The following is a 16501-nucleotide window of genomic DNA, read 5'->3' on the forward strand; positions in this document are numbered from 1 at the left end:
TTCCCCTCTGTGAGTGGGATTGTGGGTAAACTTTTCCCCTGCAGTGTTTGTTCTGTGTTCTACAGTGAGGATGTGTGTTTATAAAAGAACAAGACGCAAACTGGAAAAGTGCCTGTTCATCTCGAGCACAGGGCTCCTGGGATGGCGGCAACATTAAAATCAGCGGAAATGAGAAAACTCCAGCTCTGAGATCCCCGAAGATGCTGCCGTCCCATCCTTATGATGGCAGAGGGAAGTCTGTGTGCTGGTGCCTGGGGAGATGTCACACCTTTCCCTGGTATCCTGGGGGAGCCAGAATGCCACCAACATTACACTGTGAAGAGAATAGAGATTGGTATCATTCTGCTTCATTAAAAAGAGAGAAGTGTTGGATGAGCAGAGACTGAGTTGGTGATGGAAGGACTCCCAGTGGGAGGGAAGCTAACATCTGCTTTCAGCCTTGCTCCGACACACGGATACCCGAGCCCATGTATCAGGCCTCAGAGACCATAGTTGGGGTCACACAGGCCTGGCACACAGTGAGAAGCTAGTGACGGTCACTTCCCTGGCCCTTGAGTCGAGGGCTGTGTGCTTTCTTTACTCTGATTCTGTAGAGAGTGAGTGGCATGGTCAGGACTCTGACCTAGAACACTGGTCCATCATGTGCCTGGCCTTAGCTAGAAGTGAGGCTGCAGGTAAGGCTGGACCACACACGTCCATAGCTGGGCCGCTGTCAGCCCCAGCTTCCCTGTCCCGGGCTAGCTCACTGGCCAGCCTCTCTGCCTCTGCCTCTGCCTCTGCCTCTGCCTCTCTGTCTCTGTCTCTCTGTCTCTGTCTCTGTCTCTCTCTCTCTCTCTGTCTCTCTCTGTCTCTGTCTCTCTGTCTCTCTGTCTCTGTCTATCTCTGTCTCTCTGTCTCTGTCTCTGTCTCTCTCTCTGATTTTGCTTAGCTTTTAAGCTCTCACCAACCCCAGAGAACATGGTCAGAGTACAGTTTCAGGTACTCCTAAGGAGGTGACGTTCCCACAAATCCTGTCCCTCATTCCACAATAATCCACTCAACCCATTGCACTGCTGAACAATCCTCCTACATGACCCCCTTCGGTCCCAAACCCTCCAATGGCTTCCTTGCACTAAGACTGAGGCCCCTCTTGTTAGTGAGGCATTCAAGGCTCTCTGCCCTACCACCTCAACCAACTGGTGTGCCCATTTTCCTGAACAGCCCCAGCCCCTCGGGACATAAGGGTTTTGGTTGTACCTTCTCCGACAGGGTGCATTTCCCCCCAGTGAACATCCCACAGACTGTCACTGAAGTTTCCACCTATCCCAATCCACAGAGCCTTCTCCAACTTTCCTACCCATGACAAGTCTTCCGTGGAGATTGGTCGGCTTACAGTATGCTGATGCCACTTGACAGTGAAGCTGTTTGTACCCTTTTTACTCATCTAGTCCGTGAAGTTCCCAATTGTACAAACTTAGCCAGCTCACTGTGGCATCCCCAGTTCACTGTGGTCCAGTGTAGAGGCTTGTGTGCATCACTGATGAATGAGTTAATGCTGAATAAACACACTAGACACTCCCCCATGGCCCTATTCAGGCTTCGGGGTCTCCTGGGGGTGGGGATGCCTGCTGGAGATTTCCTCCCGCCTGTCCCCAGACTTCCAGTGCAGCATGGGGAGGCGGATTTCGTGGCAGGCTGGTGAGCACGAGGCCCCCCACTGAAAGATTAATCAGGCCATTTGTATGCACGCAGCCACACTCCAGGGCAGCAGATGAGAATGACGGCGTCTCCCCAGATCCGCCAATCTTTCCTTCTTACCATTTCTAAATTCAATAAGCACAAATCACTGGTCTCATCCCCCAAAGTTAAACAACAAATTGCTTTACCAGTCTCCAACATGTACTGTTCCAGCTAGGACAAGGTGTAAACCCACACCGCTGAGCTCGTTACTGAAACCCTTGGGCCAAGGCTTCCCCTACCCTATCCCAGGGATTACAACACACACACACACACACACACACACACACACACACACACACACACCACACACACCCACACACACGAAGCACCTAAAGTGTGTGGGAATCTCTTCTGTCAATCCAAGCTCAAAATATGTCATTTGAGCTCTAGAAGCCAAATATCTGGCCCCTTACCCCTACAGTCAACAGCAGCATACATCCCGAGTTCAAAACTCAGTCCCCACACAAGCCTATTTCCTTTGGACGACCAGGCTGTGTGGCCTATCCTAATGACTCAGGGGCCAGGAAGCCACTATCCTAGAATCTCGCATTCAGAAAGGGACTTAGCTGGGCTGGAGAGACGGCTCAGGGCTTGAGAGCACTGTCTGCCCGTCCAGAGGTCCTGAGTTCAATTTCCAGCACCCACATGGTGGCTCACAATCATCTGTAATGAGATCTGGTGCCCTCTTCTGGCCTGCAGGGATACATGCAGGCAGAACACTATACTTAATAATCTTAAAAGAGAGAGAGAGAGAGAGAGAGAGAGAGAGAGAGAGAGAGAGAGAGAAGAAGAAGAAGAAGAAGAAGAAGAAGAAGAAGAAGAAGAAGAAGAAGAAGAAGAAGAAGAAGAAGAAGAAGAAGAAGGAAGAAGGAAGGAAGGAAGGAAGGGACTCAGCCATGATGTCAAGCCTGAGTCTGGAGGTCAGCTTCCTTGGCCAGGTGCCTGGCCTCTGTCTTTCAGTCCTGGGTCATGTACAGCCAGTGACTTAGTTTCCCTGAATGTTCACAGGGTCACTGGCCCACTGCTGTCATGCAAGAGTCACAGACCAAAGGCCAACACTCCCAGCCCCACACCCAAACACTTAAAACCCTCACCTTCAGGTAACGATGCTTGCCTTCCGCCCATTTTATATAGGAAGAAACTGAGGTCCTGGAATGTAGGTCATTTGCTCAGGATATCTCCGAGGGGTTGTCATGAGGATAGTGTTACAGGAAGTTCGACTCAGTGAGTGCCCACTACATGCACTCATTCATTCCCCTCAGACAGACACAGGTATCAGCGGTAGCCTTTATCCACGGAATTCCCTTCAGTGCTAGAACTGACACTAGACACAGAGTCCACAAGACCCACAAGAAATGGGTCTGCCCCTGGAGTCTCTGAGGTGGCAGGAGCAGGCATGTGGGCCGCAGGGACCTATATGGTGCACAGGAAGACAGGATGCCGGAGTGTGCTGAGGATGGCCACATTCCTCTGATTTCCTACATATCAGTTGTTGCCCTCACTGCCATCCGGCAGGAACATGAGACAAAGGCTGGCACCTTTAGCTCCACACCCAGTCACTGAAGCCAGACTTTAGTTTACAATAGCCTTCTACCCATTCTGCAGAGGAAACAACTGAGGCCAAAGAATCATGACCCTACTGCTGGGTAAAGAACTGGGATGAATGTAGGGTCCCCACTGGCTGCTCTGGGCTCCCTGCCTGCGATGGCTTTTCTGCATTGGCAGCCTGACTGGATTTGGAATCACCTAGGAGACAGGCTTCTGAGGTGTCTGAGTGTGTGGCCAGAGAGGGTTAACTGAGAAGACCCACCCTGAAAGTGGGGGTCACCTTCCACCAGCTGCATCCATCCTTTACTGAACAAAATGGAGAAAACAAGCTGAGCACCAGTGCTCATCTCCCTGTCTCCTGATTGCTGACACCAGCTGACCCGTCTCCTACCCTGCCACCATGCCTTTGGACTGTACCCTCAGACTGTGGTGTAAAATGAACCCTGTCACCTCGTATTGCTTCTTGTTAGGTATCTGGTCACAGCAAGGAGAGAAGTCACATGGTGTCCTCTCATCTCACAGTTACTGCAGTCCAGAAGGTGCGGAGCCCAGAGCCAGATTCAAATGCTCTCCAGGGGTGCCCCAGTGTCTCTTCCCCAGCTTGTGCTCTGCCCTTTCCAGAAGGCTCACTTTTATTCCCCAGAGCCATGTACCTGGACAGGTGAGTCTTTGGAGGAGCCCATCCGATTCCAGTTGTGTCTGACTGCCCCAAGAGAAGGAAAATTGAGGCAGGCAGAACAGCATTCCCCAGGGTCTCTCTGTTGTCTCAGGGGTGAAGAGAGTGGCCAGAATACATGGCTGGGGGCACAGGGCACGGGGCTTGACGCTGAGGCTACCAGAGTGCTCCTGGGTCCCATGGGTGGGGTCATGACACAGACTCAGAGGCACTAGACCTAAGCACCCTGCTTGAGTGAGGATGCTGCACCCTTGGAGGATGACGGCCAGCCGCGGGGACAGAGGACAAGCACCACTCCTTGGTGTGCTCCACAGCATCCTCGGTGAGGTCATTGATAGGACCCTCCGGTACGCCATAATACTAGACTCCCATTTTCTCGTCCATCTTACCTGTCATTATCCCTCCTTTGGTACATCATGGCAGTCCCCAAGTTCCTGTAATATTGATCGTCGCCATTCAACATTTCCCCTACTAATCATACAGCATTTGCAGCCATCCTACAGAGAAGGGTCTCGGTGTCCAGGCTGGCAGCTGGAAGTCAACTGGACGTTGGTCACTAGGAGGGGATGGTGGTGGATCTGGATGAAGGAGCTGGAGGGAAGGAGCTGGACATGGGGGAGGCGTTTAGTGGCCTCCTGCTCCCCTCTCCCTGGAGAACTCCTCCTTAGCCCTTTTCACATTCTAATAGGAAGCAAGACCCTCTCAAACGGAGGGCAAACTCGAGCAGTAATTATTTTATTAAGACCAGGAAACGATGAATAATTCAATTTGGGGAGAGAATGGTGTCACTGATTGAATGTTGCTTCCTTGAGCCTGACATCAGCTCTGGCTAATTTCCTTTGACATTTCTGGCAGGGCACCCTGAAGAAGGTTCTGGAATACTTGAGATGTGCCTTCAGCCTGGGCATTTCTGATCCCTCCAGCCTGGAGGAGGGAGGGGGAGGACCAAAGCCCTCAACGACGACGACAATGAGGTGCCTTCGCTAGTCTGCCGCATGAAAAATTCAAAGCTCGGGCTTAGCGTGTGTGTTAAACATGCTGTTGCGGGTGTTGGAAGACCACGGCAAGTTCACAGCAGGGTCACAGCAGCTTATGGGAAAATGCAACCAGTTTGTTGGGTGACCCTGGAAAACTGATCCCATATAATGGCCAGGATTAGGGAGGGCAGCGTGTTGCTTCCCAGATCTGAACTTCCAAGTCCCAGGGCACTCAAGTCACCATCCACTGCTCTGCACATGGAAGGCGGACAAACCCACATCTCCTCCCAGATGCTGGACACTAGAGGCCTGGGACTGGGAATGGGCAGAAATACCTGAGAGCCCCAAGTGTCTCTCCACATAGTGGGGCACAGTAGAGTCATGATGGCCAATAGGGGAAATAGCATGTGGCACTGGAGGCCTTTCAGAGATTGGGAAGGGGATGACACCCTCATGTCTGGACATCAGATGTGTACTCCCAAGGGTACATTGACCACCACTAGCATGGATCCCAAAAAACAGAGATCCATTCTCTGGGTACCCTTGGAGCCAGGGTTGTGCATGGCTCCAGTGCTGGAGCTGGGGTCTAACATAAGCACTGTGAGTGTCATCCAGTTAAGTTTCACAGTGGCGGAGCTTAGGGTCTGACCACCATGGGCCAAGTGAGGCATGGACTGGGTTGGAAGCAATCGAACTGCAGCTGGCTCTTTTCCTTGCTGTGCCAGTAGGCTCAGGGTCTCCGTGAGAAATGCCTGGGATGAGCAGCTTATGGAGAGAAAGGGTTGTGTAGCTAATGTTGGAGGTATTGGTCCACAATCCGGCCATCACTTCTAGGCCTCTCAGAGGGGTAGTGAGTGTGTCATAGAGGAGCACATGACACAGTGAAACCATTCACCACTTGTTTGAGGAAAGAGAGAGGAGAATGGGGGCCAGAATGCCAGTCACCCTTTCAAGGGTCCCCTGACCCAAGGCCTTTCCCTGGGCCCTGCCACCTCCCATAGAACCGTGGCCAAGAATCAAGCCTATAACATGGCCTGGGAGAGGGCACCAAGATCCCAGATATATTCCCATCCAGCAATGTCTACAGGACTATCTCCATAATGCTGGTCAGTTACACAGGCCATGACTACCAGTCGGCCAGTGCCATGATGGGTCCACCAAATTCCTAACTGCAGGAGGACTGCCATGAGTTTGAGGCTATGCTAGATTACAGGGTGAGTACTAGGCCATTCAGGGCTAGGTAACAAAGGTGACTGAATAAACAAATGATAAATAGAATTCCAGGTGTGTGTTCAGTGCCTGCTTGTTCCTCCTGTCCCCGACAGCCTTTCTCAGAAACCTAGCTCGGAGGCTTGGAGGGCTCCTGGTCCAGGTGGGGAGCAGCGGCTTAGTGGAACCATTAAAGAAGGCTACAGATTCCTGGACACCTGAATGCCCCAGACTTCAGGGGACACCACAAGACCAGTCTTCTATGGCCTTCGGGGATAGATAAGGAAGATGAAGTGGAGGAGACCCTGGCATGGAGCTAGGCCATCCCAGATACTTGTGAAAGTTCAGTATAGACACCTTTGGGTTCATGGACCTCAGGGCATAGCAGTCGTCATGTCCCAGGTACCCAGCCTGACCACTGGCCACTTCCATCAAGAAAAGGAGACAGGTAAATGAGGGGGCAGGGCTGCCTCCCAGGCAGGGACAGAGACTGAAGCCTGGCAGCTGGGCCTACCTAGTTCAGCTTGCAAATAGGAAGTTAACTGTACCCTGCTGTCCCCAGCCTCTGAATAGGGAGGGAGAGAAGAGAGAAGTAAAAAGGGAGGAAGGGAGGAGGGAATCTTCCTGGTGTCCCAGGAAGGTGACCAGGCAGCCCGGGACTCAGAGTAGGAAGTCCATGTGGAGCTCAGATGCCACAGGAAGGCTCCCGAGATGCCGTCCCTCACTAGCTCCCACGCACCAGGATGTTCAGCCTGGGCTCACCTGACCGCTACAGCAGAAAGCTGGGGTATGGAGCACAGGGTCCCTCAGAAAGGAAGCTGTGAAGCCATCTGTGAGCAGGTCCTAAATAGAACTGTGTGAAAGGAACAAGCCTGAGCAGCAGGGGGCAGCCTGGATACTCCAGGCACAGGCCACAGAGGCAGCAGAATATGGGTACCTGGGTATAAAGCGAGTAACAGTGTAAGGGGTGGGGTAGACATCACTGGCTCTGTGATGCTTTTCATTCCAAGAATCTACAACACATCTGCAGGACACACACATCTGTCTGAACCTGGGAGAGGCGGGGCTCCAGTACAGCTCCATATATGTTGAATCGCTTCCTAATTGCAGGCTTTTGCTGGCAAAACTGCACCCTTCCCATCTCCAGTCGGCAGCCTACAAGAGCTGGTTCCCGCCCCCAGCCCACTTCCGATGGCCCCTGAGTCTGAAGGCCCTGACATCAGGACATTCATGCCTTCAAGGCCGTGCTTCCAATAGGTGAATGGGCTTTTCTGCCTGTGAAATCGGCCAACAGAGGCATTGCCTGGGGCTCATCAAGAGCTGACTGATCCCCAAGAAAGTGTAACGAGTTAGCACAAGGTTTATGCTATCTGTTGCTTGCCAAAATGATGGATAAAGAGGAGGATGAACCATAGTGGAATCGGGTCCCATGAGCTGGAGCCTGGTGATACCAAGGCACACTCCCCTACCTGGGACCACCCCTCTGTCAATCCTTATGGGGGCCTCTGAAAGTAGTTCCCAGACAAAGCCTCTGTTCTGTACCCTCCCCTAAGAGTTGTCCAGCTGTTCCCGACACACATGCCAGTCTTCCAAAACAAAAAGACCTCCTGGGAAGCATTGGAGGGAATGGAATGTTCCTGGCTTTTCTAAAAGGTTCTATAGGCCCCAGGTGGAGGAGGCAGCCGAGCTTACCCAAGCCCTCCATAGACTCATCTGACTGCAATTATTGGTCTCCGAGCTGGGACAGTCTCCATCCCGGGTCCCACAGATGCAGTGGTGGCCTGGTGGACCAGGTGTTTGGCTCTGTCCCACAGCTGTTGCAGAAAGCAGGGAAGGCTCTTGGGAGCAGCCTGTTAGCAAGGTCCTGCCGGCAGACCCAGTGCAGAGGTCACACTGTGGCTCCTCTGGGTGCCTTGTCCTGGGACCCCAAGCCATGGCTGCAAGGGTAGAAACGGGGGTGCCTAGCAGATTCAAGGTCTGAAAGCAGGTTAGCTGGCTTCAGAATCAGGGTCCCTTCTGCCCTGACTCAGGTACCATGAATACTGCTGTGGCTCAAAGTCAGACTCTTAGCTTGTCAGGGAAACCCCATGACTTGGGATGTCATAGCAACAACTCCTCCTCTCTCAGGTGGGACACCCACACTGTCTCCCAGGGCCCACAAGGTGACAGCTCTCCCCACAATGATGAGCTTGGGACCTCTCCTCAGAGGGGTGCTTTCGGCTCCCAAACTCAGCACCTTGTCTTAGGACTTTCGGAGGACTCTGCAGATGTGCGGAACATGTGGACAGAGTATTAGATAGGGTCTACTCAGGGACAGAGATGGCCCAGCCACCTACAGCCAATGAAGGACACTCCCTCACCTCTGTGCTCAGGGTGTGTCCTCCTCAGCCTGGTTCTACCTCCCAGGTAAGCCCTGCATGCCAGGTCAGCACACCCGAATCAGTCTCAGTGGCTCCCTAGTGCCCTTGGAGAAAGTCTTTGCTCTTCTGGGTCCTGCTGGATGAAGGGAGGAGAGAGGGATTGGGCCCTGGGGATCAGATTTATCTGGGCCTGGGCCTGAGGTCATTTAATTATCCATTGATCCCCCCTGCCCCGGCAGAACTGGATGCTTTCTCTGTCTTCTAGAGATCCAAGGCAGCTTGGCATACAGAGGGCCCCGAAGAGATCCTGGGACCCCTGGGGTAGGGTCTTCCTGAGTCTCAGCCCCACCTTCACCCGACTGCCACCAACTCTGCCCACAGTGTTCCATCCTCACCCCGGGCTAGCCTCATCCTGCCTCCCAGCCTATGTGAACAATCTTGAGGCATCACTTGGTGACCTCAGCAGGTGCCTGTTTGAGGTAGACCCTCCCAGGCCTGTGGGCAGGAAGATGAGCTGGGGTTGTTAGTTTCTGCTGTGGCAGCCAGATCTGGAAGAGAAGGCTAAAGATGAGGCTGCCGCCATGGCCAGCAGAGAATGGAGAAGCTGTTGGTGCTGGAGCCCCTCTGTACACTGGAACTCACTGCCCACCTCAGCGTGGCTCACCACCCAAAAGGGAGGGACCACAGGTAGCCAGCCACACACCCTCCCTCAGGGGCAGCATGCAGGGGAGTGTTTGGATGCAGAGGCCCAGAGAGGACCCCCTGGAAGGGCAGTGGCAGAACTCTGAACGAATGCTGTATCCCCAGAGGAACACCAAGCATCAGGGCTGCTCCCAAAGCTGAGGCAGATCCCCCTTTGCAATCCCAGCAGCCCCAGGTACAAGGGACCACCAAGGGATTGTTAGCACAGGCTGGGAGGCAGGTGCATATCCTAGCCCGGGGTGAGGATGGAACACTGTGGGCAGAGTTGGTGGCAGTCGGGTGAAGGTGGGGCTGAGACTCAGGAAGGCCCTACCCCAAGGGTCCCGGGATCTCTTCAGGGCCCTCTGTATGCCAAGTTGCTTTGGATCTCTATGGCAGTCTAGGAGATGGAGAAAGCACAGGACACCTTGATCAGGGACACAGTCTTAGAATGAAGAGTCAGGCCTACTTTTACTGTGGTAGCTGTGTACGGACTTTGTCACCGCAGACCCAGGAGAAGGCACAAGTTCTAAGGAAGGAAGGGCATTCACTCGGGGACAGGGGGCTGGCAGAAGGCAGGATCAGTTGTAGCCTGTGGTGGACCAGCCTTGCTCAACAGTTTGGTTGCTCAGGGGCCTCTCGGCTGTACCTTGCCCACCTTCCTCTGCCTCTGCCCTCCATCCCTCATTCCTCAACAAGGCACCCTCTCTCATGGCCGGTAGGGAAAATATAACGAAGCACTAGAAACTGCAGGGCAGAGAGAAAGGAGAGAAGGACTGAGAAAGAGAGGGAGGGAAGGGCAGACAGAGGGCAAGAGAGAAAGACAAGAAGGAAAGAGCTGGGAGGCAAGCATTGGCTCTTGACCCAGGAGTGTGCGCCCAGAGTGCTTCCGGCACCTGGGAAGCCAGTCTCACCCCTGTCCTGCCCCGGGCCAAGGTGGAAGTTTAAATGGTCCACCCGGCCCACCCAGGGTGCTGTGCTTCCCAGGGAATTAAAACCAGCACTGCAAGGTGTGACCCTGATTAGAGGGCATGTGAGACATGTGAGTAAGGCCCACGTGGGACCCGGAGAGGTCACAGCATTCTGGGAGAAAGGCTCCTAATTCCCGACTGCTCACCACGGCCTTCCTCACTACTGCCTCCCAGCTGGCTCTATTGCAAGGCCCGGGTGCCCAGTCATGGCTGTTCACAGACCTCCACCTGACTGAGGTCTTGCACCATGCAAGGCCAAGCCATGCACTCCACTCCCTCACCCCTCCGTATTGCCGCCTAATGTTTCTCCAGAGCTCCCAGCCATCTCTGGCTCCCCTCACCTGGCTCCTCCCCATCATCACCCCGAACTGCCCGACCTCAGACCTCAACTGCCACCAGAGACTGGGATCCCACACTTGTTCCTGGACTCAGCTCCCTGCTGAGGCCTAACTTCTGGGAGGAGGGTCCATGTTCTTGTTGACGCCCCACAGGCTGTTGTCCATATTTTGTTAGTCTCCTGTCCCCGTTCCGGCCCGGGTCCAGTGTGCTCCTCTTGTGGGGAGGGACAGCTACCCCACGGTGCAAGCCTGCGCTCGCCCATCCTTCCCACTGCCCAGTGTGGCCCCATTCTCTGCACTCCCCCATCCTCCTCCACACCACACCCTGAGCAGGCACTTGCTCTCCCGTGGGTGATGCAATGGCACACCCAGGACAGGTGTGCCTGCCTAAGTTCCTCCTTCTCCGAGTCTTCTCCATAACTCGGGTCAAATGCTTAGTGCTGCCTCAAATGCTTTCTCTCCTGTCCCACATTTAAAGCACCAACCAGCAAATCCAACCACTAGCAGATTTGGAATTCAAGGTCACCACCCATGCACACGCCACCCCTGGGGCCTCTAGTTCCTGCTTGCTGGCTCTCCTAATTGCCACCCTTGCTTGAGGCTGATCCCCACAAAGGTACTCTCAGGTCATGTCACTGCTCTGCTGGAATCCCTGCAGTGGCCCCCTACTTCCCTCAGAGGTCCAGCCAGAGTCCTCACTATGTGGTTCTTTGTATCCTGATTCTTCCTGCTTCCTCCCCCACTCACTTGGTCCCGGACTTCTGCTTCCTTGCTGTTCCTGCACCACCTACCTCAGGACCTTGGTACATGCTAATCTCCCTGCTTAGTACATAATCGGACTCCCTCCTGGCTTTCTCCCACGCCTCCTCGGAAATCCTCACACATGTACTGCCAAGTCGCCAAGGCCATTTCTGACCACACACATTCTTGATGCTCCAATCCCCTTGCAACTTGCAGGATTTCTTTCTGCCCCCCCCCCATTCTCCACTATCACACGTACTGTGTTTGTTGCTTTATTTCCAGTCCTTCCCTTGGAGTGTAAGTCCCAGGAGCTTGGATCACCATCTATCTAGTTAACTCAAGTATCTACAGCACCCACAACAGCACTCGGTGCAGAATCGATGCCCAATAAATAACTGCTGAATGCACACATGAGAACAGCTACAGTCCACGAGGCCCAGCAGCATGATGCTCTAAAACCTGCTGCTTTCCCTCTTCCAACACGGGGAGAGGGACCCTGCCCCCTGGCCCAGCTCCTCCCTCCACCTGAGATGTGCTGACCTCCTTACCCTGAGTGAGGGCTTCCAGCTGCCCTCAGTGCTTCAAGGACAAGGTGGGCCAGGAGGCTCCTCAGACCCGAGGTCTGGAACTGCAGAGGTGGTCTGGTAAACACTAGAGGAGTCTGCCGACATGCTGGGAGGGCAGCACACAAAGATAGTTAACCAGTATTAGGGACCTGGGCTTTATGCTGGCCACATGGAAGTGGAGAGAGGGGGAGAGGGAGAGAGAGAGAGAGAGAGAGAGAGAGAGAGAGAGAGAGAGAGAGAGAGACTCACAAAAGGGTTTGGGCTCCAGCCACCATGGGGCCACAAAGTCCCCAGGTCCTAAGTCTCAGGGGCTGCGGTAATGGCTACACTTTAACAGTCATGGTGGGCTCCTAGGCTTTCAGAGTCTGTCTGGCTCACAGGTCACCAGTAGTATAGGCTCAGGCCTAGGGTCACATCTGAGTCCTGGCTTTTTGGGATGGTGCAGCCTAGGGAGCCACAGTACCAAATGCTCAGCACATCCTGCAAGCAAAGGGGGATGTTCATAAACACCCAGGCATTGTGATCCCAGGGGCTCAGCATCCCACTGGGCTCTGAACTAGCTTTCTACCACAGCGTCTCGCGTCCAGGCTTCCTGGAACCAGGAGCAGTCTAAGCCACAGTACAAGATTAGGGTGAAGGACACCGGAGACCAGAACACACCTGTCATGGTTGATGTATGCCCCCAGAGTCCCCAAAGTATGCTGAAGTATAACCCATGGCAGCTGACCTCAGGTCTTCACTGAAGAACGTAGCCGAATAACAGTTATTCTCCCCTGGGGCTCTAAATCTATGACTGGGTCTTTATGGGGGGAGAGAACAATACACAGGAGTACAGAAGAAAGCCAGTTGTTGACAGGTGCAAAGATGGGGTACCCGGTACAGGTTCAGCCAACATCTGCCGAGGTCCCTGAGAGCCCTGAGGGACAGCTCCGACTCTGGCCTCGGAACTGGGAGGATGAACTGTTCTTTTCTCAGCCAGACCATGCTTGGCTTCAGGCTGCAGTAACCAGTCAGGCAGTTGTAGGAACCCCTCTACCTTCCACTCCTGCTCTTGGCCCAGAAGCCCCTGAGGGGGGGTGGGCAGGGGTGCAAGGCTTTGGGCTGGTGGGCTCCAGCCTCCGCTCTGTGGTTGGAAAGCCAGGGTCGGGGTGGGAGGCAGAATCCAAGACCTCACATGGTGGTCTCAGGGGAGGGGTCAGAAGCAGGAGGTACAGCAAGACTCTTGAAGTAGAGGCCTGTCTTCTACCGCACTCACGAGTGACCTAGCCAGACTCAGCTTCGCCTCCCAGCTTGTTTCTTACCCTCTGTCCCTCAGGAGTCAAGGGACCTATGGGGGAGGGGCAAGGACCCTAGATGCTGACCATCTTTGAGTTGGTAGGTAGTTAGTAGGGCTCTGTGGATACACAGGTCCAGCTCTGCCTGGGTTGGGTGGTGAAGAGACCTCAACTGACTTGCTCACCAGAGACCCTCACAGGCCAGAATCCCTCTGCTCTAGCCTGCCTTTTACTCACCCCAAGTTCCTTGTCCTCCTCCACCTCACCTCACCCCACCCCACAGGCTTGTTCATGGATGGGCACTCCCAGAGGAATCAGACCATGGTCTCAGCCTCCCGATTCCCACCTCCAGACACCCCCTCCACCAGAGACATGCTAAAGAACCTCACCTCTGCCCTTGACTCCTCTGAGTCAGATCAACAGTCTAATGGTCAGCCAGCCCACCTGTCCCCTCCTGGCTGCTTCATGTGAACAGCACACCCCATCCCAAGCCAAATGGCCTATGCCCTTACTATGCCGATGATGGGGCCCTCTTGAAGGCTTTCTCTGGGGAACCCCTTTCTACTGTTGACCCCACATGGCTTCCTGCCATGTCCGCACTTTCACCCTGCTTGGTGGGGGAGGTCCTTCTGTGCTTGCTCATCAATGCTCTGTGTCGGAGGGTGTGGGCCATGCTTCCTCCATCCTCCTCCCACTCCAGCTCCAGCTCACGGCCGCCTGGGGAATACGTGTGAAATGAGTGATTGGTGAATCCCTGGGCTGCCCATGGCTAGACAGTGAAGGTGAGTCCTGGGAAGGGGACAGCAATGTCACCCAGAAGACCCAGGAAGGACAGAAGTGAAGAGAGAGGGAGCAGAGTATCGTGGTGGGTGACTGAGGTAGAGGCGTGGAGAACAATGAGCCCAGGAGATAGGCTGTGGGGTCATCATCTACCCCCAGAGCAGAACGGGAACAAGTGAACAAGCTGCCCAGCTCCTTTCCCTTCTTGCTCCCCTCATGGAGCCGATGGTGACGACACCACACAGGTGAGGGGCTGGGCAGAGCACAGGGAGCAAGTGTGAGAGCTGGAGTGTCTTGCCACATAGGCAGTCACACCGGCTTAGCCTCTCCTGGGATGCTCTTTACTCATCAAGTGACAAGAACATTCCAACCACTCCACAGCACTCTTTCCACGGGGGTGAGGCAGCCGAGCCCCCTTCTGCTTCCCCAGGCCCAGCTTCCAGGTCAGGGGTTCATCACAATGTGGCCCCTAGCCACCTGCCTACATGCCACTATGACCAGAGCAGACCAGTCTTTACTTGGGAATACAAAACAAATGCTGTTCTAATAGTTTGGGGAGCAAAAAGTGTTTCTAAAAACCTCGACAACAGCAATGGGCTGTCAAACTTCAGGGGGTGGGGGTGGTAAGTGAGCATTTGTTCATCATCTCTGAAGGACTGAAATCAGAGCCACAAAGAGTGACAGACACCAGTGGTGCTGGGTGGTGGCAGCAGGTACAGCCACTTCAGAACAGCTCAGGAGCATTGGCACTCAACAGAGAGGAGCCTTGGCGCACACCCTATAGAAACTTGCATGGCCCTCATCATGCCACAAAAAATGCTCAGAGTGCCAGGGGACCAGAAACCCCACACCAGAAGTCAGAAATGTCAGCCCATGCTGGATACACAGGCTACTGTAGGGACACATTGTTGGCATGACCTTGCAAGGGAACTAAGTGCAGACAGCTGTGAAGATGGCACAGGCAGACCTTACAATGTGGTGGGAAGAACACAGTGGTAAGTTTGGATGCATGATCATAGTCATGGAAATGAGTCCATGGTAGGAAACAAGGAGGAAAGCTGAGCAACTGGACAGGGGCATAAGCAAGGGCTGTGCATCCTGGTTGGGGAGAGATTGAAAGAAACGTGTTGACCGATACTCACTGGCCTGCCCACTTAAGATGTGTGCACTTTGCTGTGTATAAATTCCTCTTCAGCAGAATAAAGTCCACTGTCAATAGTTACAGAATTCTAGTTAGTAGAGTTTGCTTTTCACAATGGAATGGGTTAGTGCTTCTGAAACTAATTTTTAAAGTGCGTTTTGAATTCAGAAATGAGAGTGAATAGATACATTAAGGATAATAAGAGCTATGCTTCTCACTGTTAGGCAAGGGAGGTTCAAACATTGAAAAGAGGGCAGCTGGACTGCGCACTGCTGCACAGAAGTGTGCATATGAGCAAATGGGCTCACAAAAATTGGTGCACGTGGGTGGATGGATGGATGAATGGATGGATGGATGGATGGATGGATGGATGGATGGATGGATGGATGGATGGGAGAGAAGGTAGATATGTAGGTGGGTAGACACTTGAGCGGTTGAATAGGTGGATGGATTGATACATGGATAGATGGGTGGGTAAATAGGTGAATGGATGCATGGATGGATGATGAATGGATGGATGGATGGATGGATGGATGGATGGATGGATGGATGGAAAGATGGATAAATATGCCACATGCATTTATGTGCACACAGGTAAACACTTAGTACTTTATGAACATGTGTCTGTGATTCCATAAGCACCCATCCTTCCCTCCAGCTTCATCCTTTTTCCTCACCAGTAAGTGAAGTATCATTTTATGTCAACGAGGGTCTGGAAATGACTGTAGCACAGCCCACTCAACTGGCTTCCAGGCATGGTTTCTAAACATTTTCCTTAGAGAGAAAGCTGAATTCAGCGCTATCTGGGCAAAGAACAAACTGAGCCTGCGGTGGTGCCATGGCTGGATATGAGGGCCTCAAAGAATAATAAGGACAACTGGAAGAGACAAAAGACAGCTCCAGATGCTCCACAGGTCAAAACTGGAGCCATTTGGGCATCAAGAGCAACCAGCATTGGCACTAGATTAAGACTCACAAACAATAGTTCAAAGTCACAAAGTCATAAATCAGATTTGAGAATAGTAAAAGTAAAATCAAAAGTGATGGGTCTTTCTTTTAAAGAAAAAAAGATAAAGAAAGCAGAAAGAGATGAGGAGAGAGGAGAAAGCTTTTCTTGTACAGAGAAACACACATTTCAAGCATCTCTGGATCCAATGTCCCAAGAGGGCCCAGGGCAGTGCAGAAGGATGCCACTATAGGACCCAGCTGGACCAGTCATGAAGCATCACCAATGAGGGGTCTGGGCAATATAACCAGCCTATGCTCCAGTGTGACAGAAGGCAAGGCCAGGCTACCAGGGCTCCAGGCAGACGTGAGCAAAGCAACGTGTGCAATGAGTGCATCAGGTGACTGGGGTAGAGCTAGGCCTGGGAGATAAGCTCTCAGAACAGGGCACCGCTGGCACCTGGAAAGCCTGGACTTGGGTGTAGGGCAGATAACGCTGGGTCAACACGGCAGCTCTCGGTTTCGATAAATGCATTGTGGTTATAGGAGAGAATGCCCTCATTCTTAGGAATGGC

At 53.2% G+C, this 16501-nt stretch overlaps 1 protein-coding gene and 1 long non-coding RNA gene across 2 annotated transcripts in view; both read right to left on the bottom strand.

Moving 5' to 3' along the window:
* The window catches only part of Sorcs2 (sortilin related VPS10 domain containing receptor 2), a 387326-nt gene that overhangs the window by 186815 nt on the left and 184010 nt on the right, over positions 1–16501 (bottom strand). The gene's annotated exons all lie outside the window — the stretch shown is intronic.
* The window catches only part of LOC131921091 (uncharacterized), a 35276-nt gene continuing 18873 nt past the window's right edge, over positions 99–16501 (bottom strand). The window contains exon 2 of the long non-coding RNA XR_009381835.1: positions 99–313. This is a non-coding gene — a long non-coding RNA (uncharacterized LOC131921091). The remainder of the gene's footprint in view (positions 314–16501) is intronic.

This window comes from Peromyscus eremicus, chromosome 10 (genome assembly GCF_949786415.1).
Source record: "Peromyscus eremicus chromosome 10, PerEre_H2_v1, whole genome shotgun sequence".
Taxonomy (NCBI): Eukaryota; Metazoa; Chordata; class Mammalia; order Rodentia; family Cricetidae; genus Peromyscus; species Peromyscus eremicus.